Source organism: Lygodium microphyllum, chromosome 17 (assembly GCF_053477565.2).
Source record: "Lygodium microphyllum isolate KBCC chromosome 17, Lygodium_microphyllum_v1.1.10, whole genome shotgun sequence".
Taxonomy (NCBI): Eukaryota; Viridiplantae; Streptophyta; class Polypodiopsida; order Schizaeales; family Lygodiaceae; genus Lygodium; species Lygodium microphyllum.
In genome coordinates, this window is record NC_141151.1 from 59,996,012 (window position 1) to 60,019,208 (window position 23,197).

Genomic DNA, 23,197 nt, shown 5'->3' on the forward strand with positions numbered 1-23,197 from the left:
ATCAATAGCAACTATAACTATATTGCGTTAGATGTATCCTCATCGCCAAGTTGGATTGTACTTCTGATAATCATAAGTTAGACAAGATTTTAGCCCCCACAAGCCAACAAGTGTGATTTATGAATAGACTTGTAATGGTGCTCTGTCTAGTCATTGCTAGATGTACTAGGCTATGAAATAGACTTGGAATGGTGCTTTGTTGGTTAGACATACTAGGCTACGCATGTAAATAGCCAAAGTTGACTTGTGGACTTGATCACCTTGAGAAACATTGTTGGCTTAGGAAGGTTTCATAGATGTCCAAACGAGCAAACACATTAGAATGCATAAATCAAAATAAATGAAAGGCAAATCAAACATGATTTGGGTGTCTTGCTTTCAAATTTCTTTGGATGCCTGCATGCATTAGATTGCTGGCAAAGATCAATTTAGTCTAAATAATTTACGATACCAAGATTAGAAAGTGTGATAAAAATCAATGTCCCAAGGCAAATAAGCTAGTTTCTCAAGGCACATGCATTTTGAAAAAAGCACAAAAATTTATGTGTACGAGTAAATGCAAAAGTCTAATTTTAGCAACATGATTTGCCATAACTTTTAGTAAGTTTAACATATTTTTTTGGGAGACTAGTTATGTTGAAGTTTCCCATAAAGATAAATTTAGTAAGTCAGCCTCGGGTAAGTTACTCATGAATATATGTGTGTATCATGTGGGTTCAAAATAAGGTAATTTTAAAATACTATTTTTATACAATTTTTACATACAGAAGGGTGTAATATAAAGGGATTCTTTATAGATTGAATAGAACAGGGTTATGTTCTATTCATAAAAAATGTATAGATAAGGATATTTATAAATAGGCTTTGAATGCACGTGATGTAGAGGATATACATATAGTAACTTCCTCGAGGTTAATGCCACTTTTATGACATTACACTTTGTGCAATTTTTAAAAAAAGAGTCATTTTGATCTCTTTGGAAATGCAAGTACATCAAAGTGACTACTTGCTTTAAAGACTAATTTGTATGGTGACTATTTCCCATAGTTCTAGAAAAACAAGCGAACAAAATATACCTTGATATGACCATCTATAATTCCCTAGTATAAAATATAGGGAATGGAACCTCTTAGTTGTATAGCATGTTATTTCCTACTATGATATGTGGAGAATTCGATTCCTAGCTATATATCCTATAATTTCATAATGTAAGGTGTGGGGAATGGAAATCCCTAGTTGTATGTAAGGAATTCATAAAGGCATACCTAAGATTAATCCCTACTATAAGATGTGGGGAATGTAATTTCCTAGTTATACGTAGGGAATGCATTAGTTTGAACGTACAAAATATTAGAGAATTTCCTAAATTCCACAAGTTTTCCTATATAGGAGCTATTCAAAAGCTCCTTTTGTAGTAGTAAGATTTAAAATTTTAAAAAAGTCATAAAATTACAATTTTCAAGGTAGGACCATCCAACTAAGATTGATAAAACCAAATGATTTTTTAAATAAATAAAACTAATGAATAGTATAATACTATCCTAGTAAGAATGTGTAAAATGATTTCTTTTTAATGTTATCATGAATTAGACAATCTTATTAATCTAACAAAAAATATCAAATCCTAACTACTTGTTGCAAACGTGTTTCAGGGTCAGCATCACCACGCCCCTTATTCTCCATGGCAATATGTATGAGATCTCACATGGTTGACATGACCTTGATCTAAATAATGGGACCAAAATGTTGGGTAACACGTGCTTAAGGTATTGGGACCATTTGATATACTCTTTTTCCTTAAAGAGCTTTAATGCACAAAAATCAACAACAACTAGAGATTAATTAATACATAATGCATTATAGAAAAACTAATGATTGAAAAAAAAGCAACATGACTGATTGGGCTATTGTGAGCAAATAATCTATTGATGAGTGTAGTGAGACTTTCTCTCTCTATATATCGAGAAAATGAATATGGATATAATGTTGAGCATATGAGATGGTAGGGTTCATATGAGATGAAAATGAATATGAAAATAATGTTGAGCATACTTGATCAAGAAAAATCCATAATTCTAAAAAATCATAATTTTTTTCCAAATAAATATGAAAAGGCCAATTTTTCCATTCTTGATATTTTTCGCTAGAGGGGCTGGTAGCTACCAGTAAACTGGCACCCTTAACCTAAATCATTAGGGCCTTGACCAATGATGCACATTGTAAATGCTTGAATGCCAAATTTTGAAAATGATTAGGGTAGAAAGCAACCATGTAGAAACTTTACCTTTCAAAAACAACAACCGTCATCGTAGGAAGTTGGAAGCACATGCGCACCACCAAATCGACATGAGCAGGGCCATGCGGACAAGGCAACATGCTTTAAACTTTATGCCCAAGGTTGGGCTTCAAGACAAAATCAATGACGCTTTTATTCTTTTTTGTGAGCTTCATTTTGGTGCCTTTGCTTTAAATTTAGGCATCAACTTCCAAGAAGCTCACAAGAGATCATTCTTAGATGAAACTTAAGAGATAACAACTCTTAATAGAAGATGGTAACGTCCCATAATACACGATTAACAAAACAAGTATAAACTAGTGTGGAAAATCACAATAAAAACTTTGGTTTCATATTCTTTAGACCAAAAGAGTTTCCAAGGTCTATTCTCTTGTACATCATAGTTAATTGATAAAGTTCATCATGATAGAAAACAAGGTGAGCAACAAGTAAGAACTACAAATCAAGTAGTCTCCATGCCTTTACTAGCTCCCATTTCTCATAGACAAATGCCCCCAATCAATGTTTTTGATGTCAGGGCCAATAAGAGAAATTCACATTAATGCCTCAAGAGTCACCACCTTCAATAGTTGGTGACGATCACTTTTGATTATATTGTGCTTAGAGAAGCCTCGTTCACATGCTATTGATGAAGTAGGAAGAACTAAAAGAATTTGCGATAATCTCATCAAGTTTGGATATGTTGCTTGCCAATCAAAATTGTTGGAGAAAACATGCCATGGATCCTTCATACTCATTCCCTCACATCCAAAATATAGTGTGTCAGTGAATGCGTAGATTTCATTTTTGCATCCTTGAGTATCTAAAATAGAAGCACTAAACTTTTGTAGTAACCTGTCCAACCATAGATTGACCTTATTTTCTCTTTCTTTTGGGTCATGTGGAAGATATTATGGAGAGAATAGTCTTGTTGCACCAAAAACATACATATCTAGAAACCGCTCATTCACACAATCTATGATCTTTCCAACAAATTATTTTGCAAGTTGAACACAACTATCAACATCACCCCTTCCATTATTAATAGCAATACGTGCTTTATCTTGTCCAGGCATTTTTGTGAAGAGAAGTTGATGTATATATTCTTCTCCATTCTCATTTACATGCCATACTAAACCATCTCTTGTGTCATTCATAAACTTGAGAAGATATGATGTACCTGCTCCGAATGGCCGTTCTAAGAACTTCCTGGTAAGAGATCTTATTCTCACTTCGATGGTAGGAGTGATTGTTGTGATATCCAAAGCATCTTCTTGAAACTTTTTATTTAGGAGGTTTAAGACCTTTAGGACATCAGCAAGCATACAAATACAAAACAACACTTTGTAGATCCTTAACTTTTGATACCATGCTCGTGCGCTGTCTTTCCAAAATGTCAAAATTGCAGACATTAGCTTGCATAACCTTTCCATTATGTTACCCATTGCCAACTATCTAACATCATGGATTTGAAGTACTTCCAAAACTTGTATATTCATTTCTTGTAAAAGGCTTTGGAAAGTTGTATGACATAAACTTGATGCATTTATCCAAGAGCACACCTTGTTTGCGATTTTGTCAACATAAGAAAGGTAAGGAAAACACTTAGCTGCATCAACAATGGCAAGGGCTTCTCTATGAGGAATACATTGTGTGCTAATAAGATGAGGTACTTCCCTTTGTAGTTTTGCAACCAAGCCTTCATAACAACCTAACATTGAGCTGTCTCCATCAGTGGCGATGCCAACAAGACGTTGTATGCTGAAACCAATGTCCTTCAAAACTAGCATGATAGCATCAAACTTTGTTTGAGCAGTGCCATCAACAACCAAGATTAGTCATGGAATTCTACTTTGCATGTACCTCTTCCCTCAGAGGATAAGAATGAAAAATAAATGATTAAGTGCTTTTCTAAACCCCTATCAGTTGTTTCATCTACCATTAAGGCATAGTAAGGACTTGACAATATCTCTTAAAGTTGCAATGTATATAGATGTTCTTATATAGAGAAAGCAAACTCCTTACCAGCCATAATGTTAGTATAAGATGAATAATCATGATAAGAAGGCATTGATTCCATTGCCACTGCATAAGCCAACTCACAAATCTTAACAAACTTTTGGATTGCCAAGTCTTCTTTTGCCACAAAGTACATGAGTTTCATTACTGTAGTTACTCTCTCCTTATTTCTATCATTAATTGTTTTCACTTGTGTGAATACTTTGATTCCCTTTACATTAGCATCATGTCTAGCTTGTGCCCATTGATGCTCCTTAGAGATGACATGTTTTCAAATTGCACTAAGCTGCATGGTTTTACATCCCTTTCCTTTTCCCCATGGTCCTTTGATCCTAAACTTTTCACACCACTCACATTTCATATACTCATTCTTTCCCTCCACCACATGTTTTAAAAAAGGATATTTTCTCGTCCATTCTATTCGAAATTTTCTAGAATACTATTTTGATGTTGTTATGGAGTCTTCTGTGTTAGCTACATTTTCTGAAGTGCTACCTCGCATATCAAACATTTCTACATCACCGTCCATTTCATTATCCTCATCTTCATTTTCATTCTCATTGTCTTCATCTTCATCATGCTCTGGAGTATCGCCAAAGAGTTGAGGATGAAGATCTAGATCGACATATGGATTGTCTTCTAGATAGACATTAAGATCTATATTTGGATTCACTTCGAGGTTGACATTTGGATTAACTTTTCCCTTTTGTTTTCCCTTGCTAAGCATATCCAAGAAGCTTGTCGACTCATCTGTTAAATAGTAAAAATGAGGTATTTCAATAATGGTTTTCACAAAATTTACTTTTTCTCAAATAGTTTGACTAGATGCATACTTAGAAGAATTAGAACTCATACCTTGATTTTTTTTGGATGGCTTGTAAGTTGCCTAGAATCCTCATAGAGGATAGATATACTCACATCATCAAAAGCCTAGACACCTAAAGTGACTCAAGAGAGGTGAAAAAAAGCAAAATCCAAGGATTATGAGAATTTAGAAAGGCTTACAAGTTATAGAAGTTGACCTCGGGTGCTTCAAGAGACAGCCTCAAGGCTCAAAAGGTCGTGCCACTGCCTCTGTGCCTCGGCGAGTCGGCCCCCTACTATGCACGAAGGCTTCTTTCGTTGTCGCCTGCACAAATCTGTGTAGTCGAAGTGGCTCACCGCCCAGACACCATCATCATTCGCCTCCTTTTGTAAATCCTCCTTCATATGCCTATGCCCCTGCGCTCGCAGCTTCAATGCCTTCGCCTTGGAGTGACGACTCGACACTCGTTTCACCGGTACCAGTATGCAAGATGACTTGTTTCGCTGCTTGCACTTGCACAAATCTGCACAGCTGAAGTGGCCTACTGCTCAAAAACCATCAGCCTTCTCCTCCTTTTGCAACTCCTCCTTCATATGCCTCTATAGAGTGCCCCTGTGCCCGCAACTTCAATGCCTCTGTCGTAGCTCGCTGCATCAAAGTGACGAGTCACAACTCGTATTTTATGGAGCAAGGTGTCCTTGAGCCTTCCTTTACAGCTAGTGTAGAGCTCAGCTCTACTTATTGGATATCAAAGCGTTAGAACATACTAAGGTAGAACGTGCAAAATGCACAACCAAGACAACAATTACTGGTCCCCTATATCTTTGAAGCCTGCCATTTGAAATTTGGAGGCATATATGCGAAGATTTTCTGCAACTCATGATGTCTTATCCCTTGGCTTATCTTGCTCTCTTGATATCACCAACAACAACCTACACAATTAAAAAACAATGTTATCATAATCAATATATGGTTTAGGTGAAGCATGAAAACATAACTTTACAAAAAAAGATGTTAGTTAAAAAGCATATATGTTCGTACCAGTAAAAGGGAATCATAAAAAAATTTGACAAGTGGACAGAAATACAACTAGTCCTATAGCTTCATTTCAAGCTTTTGGAATAGCTCAACGTACACCAAAAGGTATATGCATACGTCTCCATAGAAAGAGGAGTCCATTTCATTCTCAAAAAATTATTGTACTCCTATCTCTTCATCTACATTATCCATGCATCTCTTCTTGTAATGCTCCAAGCCCTCCTTGTCCTCCACATCCCATAATATCAACTCCTCTCCTTACATACTCTCTTGGTCTATACTGGGGATATTACTCACTACAAGGGAATGGGGCAATAGCGACGGCCATTTGCGACGCAAAAAGGCGGTGTCGCTAAAAGCGTCGCTATTTGCGTCTCTATAAGCGTCGCTATATGCGTCGCTATATGCCTTGCTATTTGCGTCGCTATATGCGTCGCTAATATTGCGCTATATGCCTTGCTATTTGCGTCTCTATAAGCGTCGCTATATGCGTCGCTATATGCCTTGCTATTTGCGTCGCTATATGCGTCGCTAATATTAGCAATATTAGCGACGCATATAGCGACGCAAATAGCAAGGCATATAGCGACGCATATAGCGACGCTTATAGAGACGCAAATAGCTAATATTAGCGACGCATATAGCGACGCAAATAGCAAGGCATATAGCGACGCATATAGCGACGCTTATAGAGACGCAAATAGCGACGCCGGTCTGGGGAAAAAATTTCGAAAACCCGAGCATAACATTCGTCGAGAGATTATTTGCGAGAAAGAATGAAAGAGAGAGCGAGAGAGCTTAAAGCTTTGCGAGGGAGAGAGAGAGAGAGAGGGAGCTCATCACTATGCCGCCGCCGCTATATATGAAGAAGAAAGAGAAGTGTGCAATGGAGAAGGGAGGGAAGGTGCAAAGAGAAGGTACAAAGGGTTTCATCTTCAAGCCTTTGAGGTAGGTACATTGCCTCTTCTTGCTTTATTTTTGTGTTATCTTGTTTTCTTTTTTTGTTTTTCTTTGCAAAGAGATACATGGAAAGAGAGGGAGGGAAGAAAGAAGGGAGAAGAATGAAGGGAGAGAAAGAGAGAAAAAGGTAGAGAAATGAAATAAAGAGAAAGAGGAAGAGAGAAATGAGAGATAAAGGGAGGGATAGAGGATGAGTGAGAGAAACAACGAGAGAGAGAGAGGGAAAAAACAAAGAGAGAGGAAACAAAGAAAGGGAAATAGAGAGAGGGAGAGATAAATAGAGAGAGGGAGAGGGGAGGGGAAGAGAAATAGAGAGAGGGAGAGGGAGAGGGGAGGGGGAGAGAAATAGAGAGAGGGAGAGGGAAGGAAGAGAGGAGGAGGACGTAGAAAAGAAGGGTGAGGTAAAGAGAGGAAGGAGAGTGAAAAGAAGAGAGAGAGAGAGGGAGAAAGAGAGATAGAGAGAAAAAATAGAGAGCGAGAGAGAGGGAGAGAGAAATAGGAAAACAATGAGAGAATGAGAGAGAATGTTAATAAAGAAAAGTAAAGGGAGAGGGGGGAGAGAGAGATAAAGAGAGGTGGGGTGACATTTCTTTCAATATCTTTGTTTCTTAAGCTTTTTATTTTCTATCTTTGATTGAGAGAGAGAGAGAGAGAGAGAGAGAGGTCGTTCCCACTGCCACCATCCATGAAGAGGGAGGAGACAAGTGTAAAGGAGAAGGAAGGAACTCCCAAATAAGAAAAAAATGAGAGAAGTACGAAGGGATTCTTCTTCAAGCTTTGAGGTAAGTGCATTATCTATTCTCTCTTTGTTTTTCTCTTTTCTTTACTTCTCTCTTTCTTTTTGTTGATGAAGAGTGTATAGAGAGAAGAAGTGAGAGAGATCAACATGCGCAAGGGAGATTGAGAGAGAGAGAGAGAGGTCGCTGCCACCACCAATCCACCACAAAAAGAGAGGGGACAACTACAAAGAAGAAGGAGGGAACCCGTGAAGGAGAAGAAGAAGAAGGAGAGTAGCGCGAAGGGATTCTTCTTCAAGCTTTGAGGTAAGTCTATTATCTATTCTCTCTTTGTTTTTCTCTTTTAGATAAGTGCATTATCTATTCTCTCTTTGTTTTTCTCTTTGTTCTTCAAGCTTTGAGGTAAGTGCATTATCTATTCTCTCTTTGTTTTTCTCTTTTCTTTACTTCTCTCTTTCTTTTTGTTGATGAAGAGTGTATAGAGAGAAGAAGTGAGAGAGATCAACATGCACAAGGGAGATTGAGAGAGAGAGAGAGAGGTCGCTGCCATCACCAATCCACCACAAAAAGAGAGGGGACAACTGCAAAGAAGAAGGAGGGAACCCGTGAAGGAGAAGAAGAAGAAGGAGAGTAGCACGAAGGGATTCTTCTTCAAGCTTTGAGGTAAGTGCATTATCTATTCTCTCTTTGTTTTTCTCTTTTCTTTACTTCTCTCTTTCTTTTTGTTGATGAAGAGTGTATAGAGAGAAAAAGTGAGAGAGATCAACGTGCGCAAGGGAGATTGAGAGAGAGAGAGAGAGAGAGAGGTCACTGCCACCGCCAATCCACCACAAAAATAGAGGGGACAACTGCAAAGAAGAATGAGGGGACCCGTGAAGGAGAAGAAGAAGAAGGAGAGAAGCGCGAAAGGATTCTTCTTCAAGCTTTGAGGTAAATGTATTATATCTTCTCTCTTTGTTTTTCTCTTTTATTTACTTCTCTTTTTATTTTTGTTGATGAATAGATGTATAGAGAGAAGAAGGGAGACAAATCAACACAAGGGAGATTGAGAGAGAGGGAGAGAGAGAGAGAAGCTGCCATTGCCACTACCATTGCCAGCACATCCACTAAAAGAGAGGGGACAACTACAAAGGAGAAGCCAACCTCTGTCTCTTCTCCATCTTGCCCTCCTCAAGCTTGCATGGCAGGCACCAAGCAAGCATGTCCCCGTTTCTCGGCCATGGAGAGGTCTCATGCCAAAGCCCGCCACCTGGAGTACAAGGTGGAGCCTCCTCTAGTGCAGCAACAGGTACTCCCCATAGAGCACAATGACCACTAGAGAAGAAGAGGAGATGGAAACCAAGTAGGCACAAGTGTGAGACAACCCACCAGTAGGAAGGTAGACTGCTACAACTATGACGATAGAAAGAAGAGCCTACATGATGTACTACGTGTACCTTCTATTACCAAGAATCTATTGTCGATTGGATAGATGGCAGAACGAAATTTGCAAGAATCTAGTGTCGGTTGGATAGATGATTTCAACTGATACACATGGCTGTACATTCGGAAGTACAAGGATGAGGTACTCGATGTCTTTAAGCAAATGGGTTTATAAAGAGAAATGCAAGTCAGATGGTTCGTTGGAAATGTATAAAGCCCGGCTCGTTACAAACGGATATGCACATCAATACAGCCTAGATTATGAGGAGATTTCAGCTCGGTTGCTAAGATGGAAATGGTGAGAATAGTCATTGCATTAGTGGCTTCTAAGGGCTGAAAATTATGAAAAGTGGATGTCAAAAATGCATTCATGAATGGTGACTTGCTTGAAGAGGTATATATGGAGTAGCATGAGGGTTATGTATACAACCTAAGGTATATATGGATACTAACTAGCAACCCCGTCTATCATGCTAGATCCAAACACATAGAGATTCATTACGATTTCATCAGAGAAATGATACTTGTAGGATAGACTGATCTACTTCATGTGAAGACACAAGACCAGGTAGCCGATATCTTTACCAAATCACTTGGTAAACAGAAATTTGTTTGTTTCATGGATCTACTTGGAGTACAGTAACTAATCTGAGCTCAAGAAATGGAGTTTGAGAAGGGGGAGAATAAGCTGGAGTAAGCATAAGATCAATGGGACTTATTCATACCTCAGGGTTCTGACTATAATGAAAGCTTGAAGTGAAGCTCTTTTTCTTGGGCCTAACGAGTGATAAAAAAGCTCCTTGATTAATACTTTTCTGAATTGATTATATCTAGCTTTTATAATCACAATCTCTTTTTCTTCTCAGGCCTAAGCAAGTGATGAAAAAGCTCCTTGCGAAATACCTTTTCGAATTAATTATATCTTGCTTTTGCAATCAAAGGATTCAGTTTTTTTTAAATAATCTGATACACAATTTTTAGACATTAGACGTAGCTGACATTGGCAAATGAATTATGCAAGAATATTTAGTGCATATAGCTAGAAGGGTGGCAGGGCTGTATGCCTTGCCACCTATTTTTTTTCCCCTCTGTAACCGTCGCTATTTGCGTCGCAAATTTACTCTGCAACCGTCGCTATATGCGTCGCTAATTGGATTAGTGACGCAAATAGCGACGTAAATAGCGACGCTAATAGCAACGCATATAGCGACGCAAATAGCGACGAATCGATCGCGTCGCTAATAGCGACGCGAATAGCGATGACGGGGATAATTTTTTTTGTGACTAATTTCGTCGCTTTAAACGTCGCTATTGGGTCTATATGTTGTAGTGACTTTCATCATAGCTCAAGCATTATAAGATGTTGATGGCACAACATACCACCAATGAGGTTGTAGGGGGTTTGGATAGAAGATTACATGCTTAAAATCACATATAAGTCTGTCACAAGGAATGAAACAACATTTATGACTATTTCGTGTTGTGAAAAAATTAACAAACAAGGTCATATACATTTGTCCATATGACTTGGCAAGACAAATGTACCGTGTAAATCGTTCCATCTTTTCTGTAAATCTACCTCCGAGAATCTAGATGGATCTATTTGAATGGTTACTACTGCTCCTTCCAATACCACTTTACAACAGTGTACATCAAATATGATCATGGAGAAGCTACAATAATCTACAAAAATAACACATTGTAAGTTGCCAAAATACTCCATATTATCTACAATAGTATTTGGATATGTGGCTTCATGTCCACTTTCTTGTTGAAACTCAACATGACATCACAATCCATCATGGAACACATTTTGTCGATATGCTCAACTTGAAAATATCACTTGTGTGACCACATATTGCATTGTAGATTTTGTACTACTTTTAAAATGGCTAGGTTAGTAGTTCTATATATATCTAAATATAACAATAAAGAAAGAATATGATTACCTTCAATTGATGCCCATGGATGCTAAGATATCTAATTCGGTTAGAGAGAAAGCATCCATACCATTACCTAATGGGTATCGATTATCTCGCCTCAAGATGCTGCTTGCACTCCTAAGTGTGCAAGCAAAATATAGGTGGAACAATGCGAGTGTGACCGAGTTATTCAGGTACCTTCTACGTATGCTTCTTTGATTTCTTTTCATCGGTACCATTATAAAAAACAATTATGTTTTTACAATTTGTTTTATGATTTCCTTTTAGGTTGCTAACGTATCATACATTACCACTTGAAAATACCATACTTGAGTCTCTTGATGATGTGCGACATGTTTTACCAAATCTTATATCCAATATCACTACAACAGAAACGAGGAGTCATTGCATGAGACTCACACGGCTCATAATATTTCCAACAAAAATATTACACCTTGGGCCTGTGGTGAGCAATAAATGTTTACACCATCCATAGAAAGATGGCCTATTGTTTGATGGTCACTTTTTTCTGACCACCTTGACTGATGTTTGCCTGCACATTGCAAATAAAATGAAAAGGCCATAAGCTACTACCTAATAACTGGCATTACCTATGGGCATCAAGAGAGAAGTAGTACCATAAGCTACTACCTAATAACTGGCATTACCTATGGGCATCAAGAGAGTGTAATATATCAAACATTGCAATTCACGCATGAACCTCTTTTTTTAGGTAATGGGCATGATTGGATGTATATACGACATAATTACACCTGGATCATAAGCTAGGATATGATATACATGTATAGGATCATACGGACATGATATACATGTATATACGACATGATATACATGTATAGGGCATATACATGCATAGGACATGATATACATTACCAACTTTACTTCTTTCTGAGTATTACAAATATACATCCAATCATTCAAAGCTAATTATATATATGTGATTTCATGCTCTATATACATCCAATCATGCCCTATACAAATGTGATTGGATAGGGCATGATGATTGGATGTATTTATAGATCAAAGGTTGACTTGTGCATTTGCTATATATATATATATAGAGAGAGAGAGAGAGAGAGAGAGAGTACTGATCAATACACTCACATGTCTCATTTGTTGTGCACTTAACCTAGCCATGCATGCCAATTCATAGCATGAGTAGATTGATGTAAATTAGTTGGCTTGTGCATGTGCAAGCTATTCCAATCATGTCAAGGTGCACTTATAGCTCACATATAATTTTAGATAAGGTGGACCACATGTAGCCAATGTGCACATGTCCTCTTTTCATCATCTTTAGCCAGTGTATCCACTTGTTGGTGACTAAAATAGATCACTATAAGGATACTTTGCAATACCAACAAGCCAAATACAAATCTCTTATCTATGAAATATATAAGTAAATTAACTTGGTTAATTTGATGAGGCTAAGTTTTCCTTCCATGGACAGTGTGGTTGGCTATATTCTACTTCAAGGTTATAAGAACTTACAGAAGTCAATGGAGCATCCTAAAAATGGTGATACTCTAATTACTATATCAAGTCACTTCATGTACATATAATCTTTGATTGATTGATGGATAATATGCCTTTCTCTATCTCTTTCGTATACACCTTCATTGCATTATCTCTCTCTAGCTAAAAACCATTCGTGCTTTATCCACCTATTGATACTTGCATGCAATTGTAAGTGGGATGGTCTAGTAAGTCACTATATATGTGCCAATTGACCTGCCAATGTGTTATCTCTTATCCTCAAGCTTTGTTATATATGTCACCACATAGGTCAATTGATTCCCTAAATGCATGCATTGATTCCCTAAATTGTTCCTGCGCGTCTATAAGCGCGTGTAATAGGCATTATCTATGCATATACACGCACTTACAGACGCGCCACGCAGGTATATAAAAAGTTTAAAAAAGTTGTGGCTTTCTTTTCAAACCTGTGCTTTCCTGCGTTTTTTGCACGTTTTCTGCAGTTTGAGCTCGACATCACTACTCGTGTCTATCTATCACTTCATGAAGACAATGAGGCAAGGAAATAAGAGTAAAAAGAGGACAGGAGGAAAGAAGAGCCAAAGAGTAAAGAACAAGAGCCAAATAGCAAGGAAGAGAAGAAGATTCAAGCAACTTACCAAGGGAAGGGAGAAGGAGGACAAGGAGCTTGCAACCTAGCCGCCACCCGTTGGAACAAGCAAAGAAGGTGAGTTCTTCTTCTCTCTCTCAATCTTGTTTGCTTTCTCTGTCTGTTTGTCTCTCTCTTCTCTCTCTTCACATGCTGGATCTTGTCATCTATGGAGGTTTTTTTGCACGTGTTTTAAGCAAGTTTGAAAAGAAATGGTCCGACTGTGCGCGTCTATCAGTGCATCGAGATGACAGTGTAGACACAGATATAGACGCGGAAATAGACATGCTGACAGATGCCCACAGAGACACAGATATAGACGCGCACAAAGACGCAGATATAGACGCAACATGTAATATGTTTTATCTGCACAAGGTAATATGATTTTTCTTGTGTAGATGTGGAATCCTGGATCCTCCAGCACCCCATTCAACAGGGAGCAATTCATGGGGGAGATGACTAATTATCTTGGTCTCCCTCCCACTGCAGACGAGGTTTTCAGTGTGATGTCTGGGACACCTATCACATCTTTGCCTACACAGGGATCAGGTGAGGTACATGGATCGGCCGAAGCACGTGCATCTGCAGAAGCACGTGTATCGAGTGAGATAGAGGGTAGTGCACGTCGAGAGAGGAGGGAGAGTTGTGCGGGAGGACGAGGAGGTCGAGGGCTTTGTGGGGGTTGCCTAGGTGGTGGCTCTCGATCACCCTCACCGGAAAATGAGAGAGGTGAGCGTCTTTGAGGGGAGGGAAGTGATAGCCTACTTGAGGAGTGTCGTGCATGCCACATACAAAGATTGCATGATTCCCTTCAAGCACCAAAAAAATGGTTTGTGGCAAGAGGTGCTGCGAGCAGTACATAGAAGGTACCCTAATCCCGAGAATTCACGATTCTCAGATGATTGGGGATGGTTAAAGGTGAGAGACCTGCTTCATAACAAGAGGTCTCACCTTATGACGGGTGCCAAGGAGTCATTGCGGAGACAAGAGCACAGGCGCCCTGGATATGGCCAACCACCCAATTGCCACCGCAAGGAGTGGAAAGAGGCCAAGAAGAGAGCAACGGAGAAAATGACAAGTCGCCAGCATGCAGAGGCGCAACGTATCCAGATGGCAACCATGGGATCGTCGCATTATGGATCGGGTGGTAGGGAGTCATGGGAGGCTGAGTTTGTAAGTATTATTTGATTTCTTTTTTTAAATTAAATTTTGTAATTTGTTTCACTTCATTATGTAGTGTGTTTTAATATGTTGTATGTTTAAATTGTTTTGTAGTATCATATTGTTGGTAAGATGCCTACTCCTAGAGAGGTAGGCTACCATCGAGGTCATAACCAGGCATCCACTTGGCAGCATTTCTACGAGGAGGGACTCATCACGGAGGAGCAATATAATCGCACCATGAGGATTCCACCACAAGAAGAGGTATATTTTATTTTTTACATGAAAAGTATAGATAACTCTAATTTATTGTTTGTAATGGTATTTATATATCTTAATCCTTTGTGTAGGCAAACCTTGATGCAGTTGAGGATAGCGAAGGGGAGACTAGCAGTAGTGGTGGCGGCAACGGCAGCGACACAGGCAGCGGTGGTGGTAGCGATGATGATGCCTCTTTTGAGGAGATATAGAGGAGCCCCATGCATGCATGCCTCCCCTTGGCTTGTAATTTTCATTTTTGATATACATTACTTTTAATTAGTGCTTGCGACCATGATGTCACAAGCACTAGAACTCATAATGTAAAATCGTTTCATCTATATATATGAAATTTCGTGTTCTACATACATTGTTTTGTTTTCAGTATCCAATCTTCGAAATAATCTTTCTTTATTTTCCCTAAGCATACAATTTGATGTTGATGGGGAGAAAAAAACCAGAGAGCATGTGGCTTGCAAAGCCACATGTCAAAGCCACATGCTCTCTGGTTTTTTTTTCATACCTCTGTTTTGCGCGTCTAAATTGCAGGATAAATGCGCATCTATTCTCGTCAAAAACTTGCAGAGTAAACACGTTTTTAGATGTGTAGATACATGCGTGTATAGATGCACAATATGAATATATCCACTTTTTTATAAATATGATTATATATTTACATAGCGCATCAATACGGGCGTCTATATGCGCATCTATGTGGGCGTGTAACTCTGACTATAAGCGCGCTTTTAGACGCGATACAGTAGACGTAGAAATAGATGCGGTAATAAATGCGGCCGACATTTTTTTTCACAGTTCAAATATTGCGTCTACAAGTGCGTCTATGGAGCCTTTTTGTTGTAGTGTATGTGTCAATGATTGCGTTCTGTTTTAAGGAGAGTAAGAGACTATGGAGACATGTCCAAAGTGTGGTGCTCATAGATATCAATAGGACTTGCAAGGGCAACCATCCCCCTCAAAAAATTCTTAAACACTTTTCACTTATTCCTCGTATACATCACATGTTTTGTATGTCAAGCTTGGCGAGCTTGACAATGTGGCATGTGCAGAATAAATCCATAAATGGAGTCCAGTTAATATCAGTAAATCCACACACATGGAGCCACATTGACTCTACCTTTTCTAGCTTTGCACGAGAGCCAAGGAATCTTCGGCTTGGTCTTGCTATGGATGGCGTGAACCCATTCCGTCTCCCCTCAACTTCTTACAGTGTGTGCCCTATAGTTTTTGTTAACTATACATACTACCATGGCTTTCTACGAAGAAAGGACACATTATCCTTAGCTTCTCATTACTAGCCACTACAAAGTCAAGAATATGGATGTCTATCTCTGTCCATTAGTCGATGAGCTTAAGTTTTTGTGGGAGAAGGGGCTCATCGTGGAAAATATGAGCAAGCGCGATGGTCAACAGTCCGCCAATATATGAGCCATTTTCATGTGGACCATGCATGACTTTCCGAGATTCAAGGAGCGTTTAAGCAAGTAGACTTCCATTCTCATTGGTCATATCTATCATAATTGGTTGAAGTTTGTATTCACAAGATAGAGGTGTTGGGACAAGTTTGGCTATCTCAGACTATCATGCATATCCATTTTGTGAGCCATAGTTAGACTACCGAAGGTAATGAGCCATGAAGAAGATGGTATATCAAGGATACGCCGCTTTATTACTGGAGGGTCATGAACTGAGGGAACGTTTTCTTGGATGACCTCTAGCGACACAAATGAACACCGAAAGTAGGTATGAGCTACAAATGGTCCACACAGAGTCATAGTTATATTACCGTGCTTTGCTTGAATCTTTATATTAATTATGCTAACATCAAATTTTGTATGTTTAGGTAACCTTTGGCGATATTTGGAAAGCACGATGAGTCCAGGGATGAGTGATGAAGAGCTGCATGAGATCTTCACACGTATGTCTCCAGATCATATGATTTGATTCAGAGATATAGCAGATGAGGAGCTGTCTTGGACACTATCAGGCTATTACGTAATATCTACTTCAATACGGTGTGATGCTTTGATTTCCAGTAGACGAGGCCAACGCTCTAGACTTGGGCCAGATGGAGGGGGTGGTTCTGGGGGATGCTATAGAGACGTGGATACACTGGAGCCTGCGGATGGCTCGAGATACAGGTGCTACTCCTCGCTCTCATGTAGGTTCTAGAGAGGGTGCCTCACGTGGTTGTTGTGTAGGTACCAAGCCAATGTCTCCATCTCGCCGTTCTGGTGGAGTTGCATCACCTATAGGATTTGTCACACCTGTAGAGATGTCTACTCCAGTGACTCCAATTTTTGCTCAACCGTACATAAGTAGCACCCATATGGGTGCTGCTTCAAGAGATACTACCCTCGTGGGTACACTAAATGTACAAGGGTCTCTAGGACGTGCCCAAGAGTGCCGTCGCAGGTGGGAGAGGACACATCTTAGACATACACCACAAGGGTATGGATACCTTGTAGATGATAGGACAAGAGCCATCATCATGAATGATGAGGGAAGAAGGGTGATGGCTCGTATGAGAGAGTTGTACCAACAAGCTTTTCGATACAACATCTTGGATCATTTGAAGAACATACCCACATAGTGGCATCCTTGAATGAGAAGATTTCAGTACCCACAGCGGCGGATAGGTTTTCCACACGCTAGATGATGGAGTTCATGCATGCTTACATGTCACCCAGATAATCAAACGCGCCCAAGGCACTTAAGAGTGGGGTCTCAAAGCCTAAGTGGCTAGACATAGATGACTGGCACTGACTCAAGGAGGAGGCTACAGATTATCTGGCACATTGGAGATAGCAATGAGAGGCAGCGAGGGCATGATTGGAGGCAAGAGTGGTCCATCATCTTGGGAGTGGTGGCCACATGACTTATCTGGAGGACTTTGTAAGATTTTCTTTTGTTCTTCTCTCTTATTTTTTTGCAATATCGCTTGTACTAATAATCATGTTTCTAGCAGTTGTATATTGTTTTGTTTTTAGTACTCCATTACAAATCGCGATGCCACCGGCCTAGACATTCGATATGCAAAGAGACACGGTCACACTGCATTGATCGATAGACTCTATGCACACAACAACTCAATAAGTCACTCATATTTTTTGTCCATAGTTACTATTTTTAATTAAAATGCATTATTGTATGGTGGACTCATGTGTAGTTATGCTCCTTTTCATCAAGACAAGCTTTTGGATGGCGAGGATCTATAGCTCGTACTTGGATTCGTGGAGCGCACATCCTCTTCTTTTTTGTTCCTATGACTTATGTAGGCAATTTTTATGCACTATGTTATTATCATCCTTTATATGTTGCTATGATTCCATGAGTGCTTCCATTAAGCGATCTTGTATTTATTTTATGTATCAGTATTTTGGGTTCAAGTACATTTTGACGACCATTGTATACTTTACATGTAATTCATTTGTAGAATGTAAATACAGCACATAGTGCTAAATGTGGTAGGGCAGCTTATTACCCTGCCACAAATATTTTTTTTCTTTGTAACTGTCGCTATTAGCATCACAAATTGACTATACGCGATTGTTCTATGGAAATGCTAATATTGGCATGTTTAGCTATGATGAGGGTTTTTTTTTTTTTTAACATTTTTGTTGCTTTGAATGTCGGTATGAGGCCTGTATCTTGTACTAGGCTAGCTGAATTGATGTATGGTAAAAAACCTATTATGATGATAGAAGAGATGACAGTCACGTGGAGTGTGTTACCAAGAGGAGTTGAATCCAGAGGAGTTCTTGGCCTTATGTGTTAGATAATTAGAAAGAAAGTCAGAAGACATAGAGGCAACAGTTGTAAAGTTAAGGGCAACAAGGATACATAACAAAAAAAATGGTTTGACAAAAGACACAAATTGAGGCCAAGAACCATCCTAGATGGGGATTCGATACTGGTTTATGATAGAAGTTTTGACAACCAGTATAATTCCATGCATAAAGTCTCCAAAATATGGTATGGACTCTATGTGGTAAGACAAGTGTTTGGTAATGCTACTTATGCATTAAATGGGCTAGATAGGATAGCCAATAAAACTTCTAGTAGTAGGAAAAATAATCAAATTATCCAAGAGGTGGGAATCTTCTACCTATGAGTTGCCAGAATTGGAACAAAATAGTGGCCATGATATAGGGGCTAGCAAGGAAAATATGGAAGATGAAAAAGCAAAGGATATGGTTGTAGAGGATAAGGAGGACAGCTCATAATTTGGTGGCAACTAGAATTTTGGCACATACTATAGAGGATGTGCAGATTCAGAGGGGGTGGATGTCGTGCAGCTATGCAGACATAGTGTGATAAAAATCAATGTTCCAAGGAAGATAAGCTAGTTTCTCAAGGCACATGCATTTTGAAATAAACACAAAAATTTATGTGTGTGAGTAAATGCAAAAGTCTAATTTTAGCAACGTGGAATGCCAGAACTTTTAGTAAGTTTAACATATTTTTTTGGAAGACTAGTTTTGTTGAAGTTTCCCATAGAGATAAATTTAGTGAGTTGATGCCTTCAGTAAGTTACTCATAAATATATGTGTGCATCACGTGGGTTCAAAATAAGGTAATTTTTAAATACTATTTTTATACATTTTTTACATACAGAGGGGTGTAATATAAACGGGTTATTTACAGATTAAATAGAAAAGGGTTACATTCTATTCACGCGCGAAAATTTATAGATAAGGATATTTATAAATAGGATTTGAATGCACGTGATGTAGAGGATATACATATAGTAACTTCCTCAAGGTTGATGCCACTTTTATGACATTGCACTTTGTGCAATGTTTAAAAAGAGGGTCATTTTGATCTCTTTGGCAATGAAAGTGCATCAAAGTGACTACTTGGTTTAAAGCCTAATTTGTATGCTGACTATTTCCCATAGTTCTAGAAAAACAAACAAACAAAATAGACCTTGATATGGCCATGATGCCAGGAGGCATATTCCACGGTGGATTCCGTGAGGTTTTACGGTGGATTCCGTAAACTTAGATGACCGGGGCTTATACGCAAAGAGGATTCTTTGTGCGAGAAGTTGATGGGGACGCCTGTCCTTTTCGGGCGTTTCATTAATTTAGTGTGTACATGGGTGATTCCATAGCGGGTGATTCCGCAAAATGCATATTAAATTAATAAACGTTTATGAGTTTAGAGTGCGCACTCGTAATAAATTAAGGTTAGGATTTATTTCTAACCAGTTGATTTATTTATGTAGCTGAAGACTGCTAGGTATTCACTTTTGTCGGTTTAATTGTGTTATTTTACTAACGATTGTGAATGCTTCAGTTGATGTGTAGAGATAGCAGCAGTGGCGGAGGAAAGCATTGGAGTCTAGCGGGTTTCCGACCTTTGGATATATTTTGATAGGCGCCACGCCTATATTTTGATTATGTCTATAGAGACATCGACTATTTATTATTATTTTGTATGCGCTTATGCGCCTGGATATGTTATTTTTATTTGGACATTGAGATTGGGCGTGCCAGACTCTTTGGGCACCGTCCATTAGCTTTATTTTCCTATTTTTGATAGAAAGCAAACTCAAAAGCTAAAAGCTTGTCATATTTTTGTAATTGGGCTATTTTTGAGCAAAAAGATTGAAAATATATATTAAATACATGCTTTGTGAAGCGCTCACACAAGGCATGGGGGAGATTCAACCCAATTTGTCTTTTGTCTCATGTCGTGCTTGTTTTTACATTGGTCTTTGTGCTAAAAAGTAGAGTGCTTTGTTCTTGGGGACCTTTGGGAATTCACTACGTGAGCTACCTGCGTCCGATCTGCGCACCAGTGGTATCAAAGCGGAGCAGAGATCAAGGGCTTCCAATCGCTACCAATCTCGGGCGAAGGCGGAGCTCCAGGAACAAACGGCCTCTACAGTCAATCTCGTCGCGAACCGTCGATACAGGCAGACTTCTGGCGATCAAGAACCCCTGTTTCCACTCTCAGATCGCGAAGGACCACTCTCTGTCGGCGAAGGACCACGCAAACATCTTCTTCACTAAAATCGTGGATAATACAGTAAGAAGCCATAACTTTTGCTTCAAAAAGCTTAGTCTTGAAGTTTAAAAGCTTAAGGAATTAAAGAAGTCCCCAAAACTTGTCGACGTGCTGTCTGAGGATGTCCGAAATTTGTGCAACGTCATCAAAGACATACTCTTGTCCTCCACGATTTGCGCCGTTTTCTGACGGCTCTTCATCTCCCCAAAGCTTAAGTTATTAAGCTTATTAAACTTAAGCTTAATTCCTTAAGCTAAGTCACACAATCCTCTGCAAGTCACACTGGGCAGACAAGTTCAGTAACTCCGGGTCACGCACTCCAGAAGACAAGTTTCGCAAGTCGACACTAATCAAGTCCTGCAAGTTCTGCAAATCAGCTAAGTTCAGCAAGTCAACAACCCTGTAAGTCTGTTAAGTCTGCAACTCTACAAGTCAGACTAAATCAGAACTGACTAATGCTCGAAACTCCTAGAAGACTTGTTCGTTTGCAAAAATTCAGAACTGGAAAGTTGTTCGCAGCAAGCTGTTTTACCTATCTGCAAGTTCGTTGAAGTACTTTCAGCAAACGGAGACAGAAATATTTCAGAATTTCTGAAAATTGAAGAAGAAAATACCCAAAAATACATAGCCTTGTAACCCCAAATTTGAGCTACGCTCATCCCGCTAACTGATTTTGAGTGAGAAAGGTTTGTTGAGTTTTACAGGATGACTACCCCACATATGGATGATCCTATGGCTGAAGACGACCTACCCGAGCCTACCATGGAGCAAAAGCTGGATCTTATCATGTTACAATTGGACGAAGAGCGAAGAGCTAGGCAAGCCTTGCAAGCGCAATTGACAAAGCTACAAGGAGCGTCCACTGACAAAGAAGAACCTCAAGCTGAAGATCTGATTCGCCGTACCATCGACGCCACTCTTGAAGCACAAACCATTCGCAAGGAATCCAAGATAAGTAAACGAAGTTTCAAGTTTCGCACTTTCAATGGCATAAGAGAAGGAAAGACTGTTTTATCATTCATTAGCCAGTTTGATGACTATTTCCATGAGGAAACTTATCCTGAGAAAGATAAAATCAAGTGTGTTACTAATCATCTGATAGATAGAGCATCACTTTGGTGGACTGTCGTCCGCAAGAGCATAGAATGTCCTGCTACATGGGAAGATTTTAAGAAGAAGTTTATGCAAAATTTCCTTCCACCGCAATTTCATGAGAAGGCAATCAAGCAATGGGATTTACTTCAACAACGCGACCGTGAGCCTATTCCACAGTATACAGAGCGTTTTTGGAATGCACTCCTACAGCTACGCATGCTTGAAGACGTACCAGAGACGACCCATAAGCGGAAGTACATGTCTGGACTTCTTGGACATTACTACGCTGAGGTGAATATGTTCAAGCCTGCTACTCTTGAAGATGCCATCTCCTTAGCTCACGACACTGAAGATAAGTTACGTGGAAGAGATCGACGACCACAGCCATTCCAAGCAAACGGTAATTATGGATCTAAACAATTCAATTCCAATTTCAGAAGGTTTAATCCAGGTCGTTTTTCATCACCATCTTTCCGCAAGAATTGGCCTAAACCACCCGCATTACCATCCACTGTCAATCCAAATCCTAAGCCTATCCAACAAGCAAATCCAAATATACCCAGACTCCCAGCCATTGCAAATAATGTGACCAAAGCCAAGCCTATCGTATGTTACAAGTGTCACCAGCCAGGCCATCTCGCAGCAAATTGTCATTCAAAGAAGCCATCAGCACATATCAACTACCTTGGAGCTATGGACGAAGACGAGCATGAGGATATGCCGGACTTCACTGAAGAAGAAGATGATCCTACTACTACTTCCGACACTTTACCAGGTATGCCTACTTTACATTCATTGTTGACTATGAAATGTATGGTGCATGGAAAGGAAAGAACTGTATTGCATGATGACGGTAGTACGCATGACTTTATTTCAGCAAAATTGGTAAAGGAATTGAAATTGCATACTGTACCTACACACTATCGCATAAAAGATGCATTTTTAGGCACTAGGTACAATGGCACACAAGAAGTTCAAGATTTAGAAATTCAAATTGGTCCATATATTGAAAGAAGAAATTTCTTAGTTGTCCCATTACAATCTAGTGACATTATTCTAGGAATGCCATGGAGACATCAACATAATCCCAATATAGATTATTCCACACACACAATGAATATAAATTTTCAAGGAAAATCTATTACATTATTTGGTATGCATGCATCTCATATGTTTCCACTGCTTTCGCATACTCAAGCAAAACGTGCACTACGCAAGAATACTAAATCATATCTCATTTGGGTGAATGAATTGCACGCAAAAGAAACTCATATGCACCCTAGGCACAAGGAATTTCTTGCATATTTTAAGGATTGTTTTGCAGAA

General features: G+C 39.2%; 1 pseudogene; it reads right to left on the reverse strand.

Annotated features, from left to right (window-relative positions):
* Positions 1 to 3,186: 3,186 nt before the first annotated feature.
* The window catches only part of LOC148021941 (uncharacterized), a 31,690-nt pseudogene continuing 11,679 nt past the window's right edge, over positions 3,187 to 23,197 (reverse strand).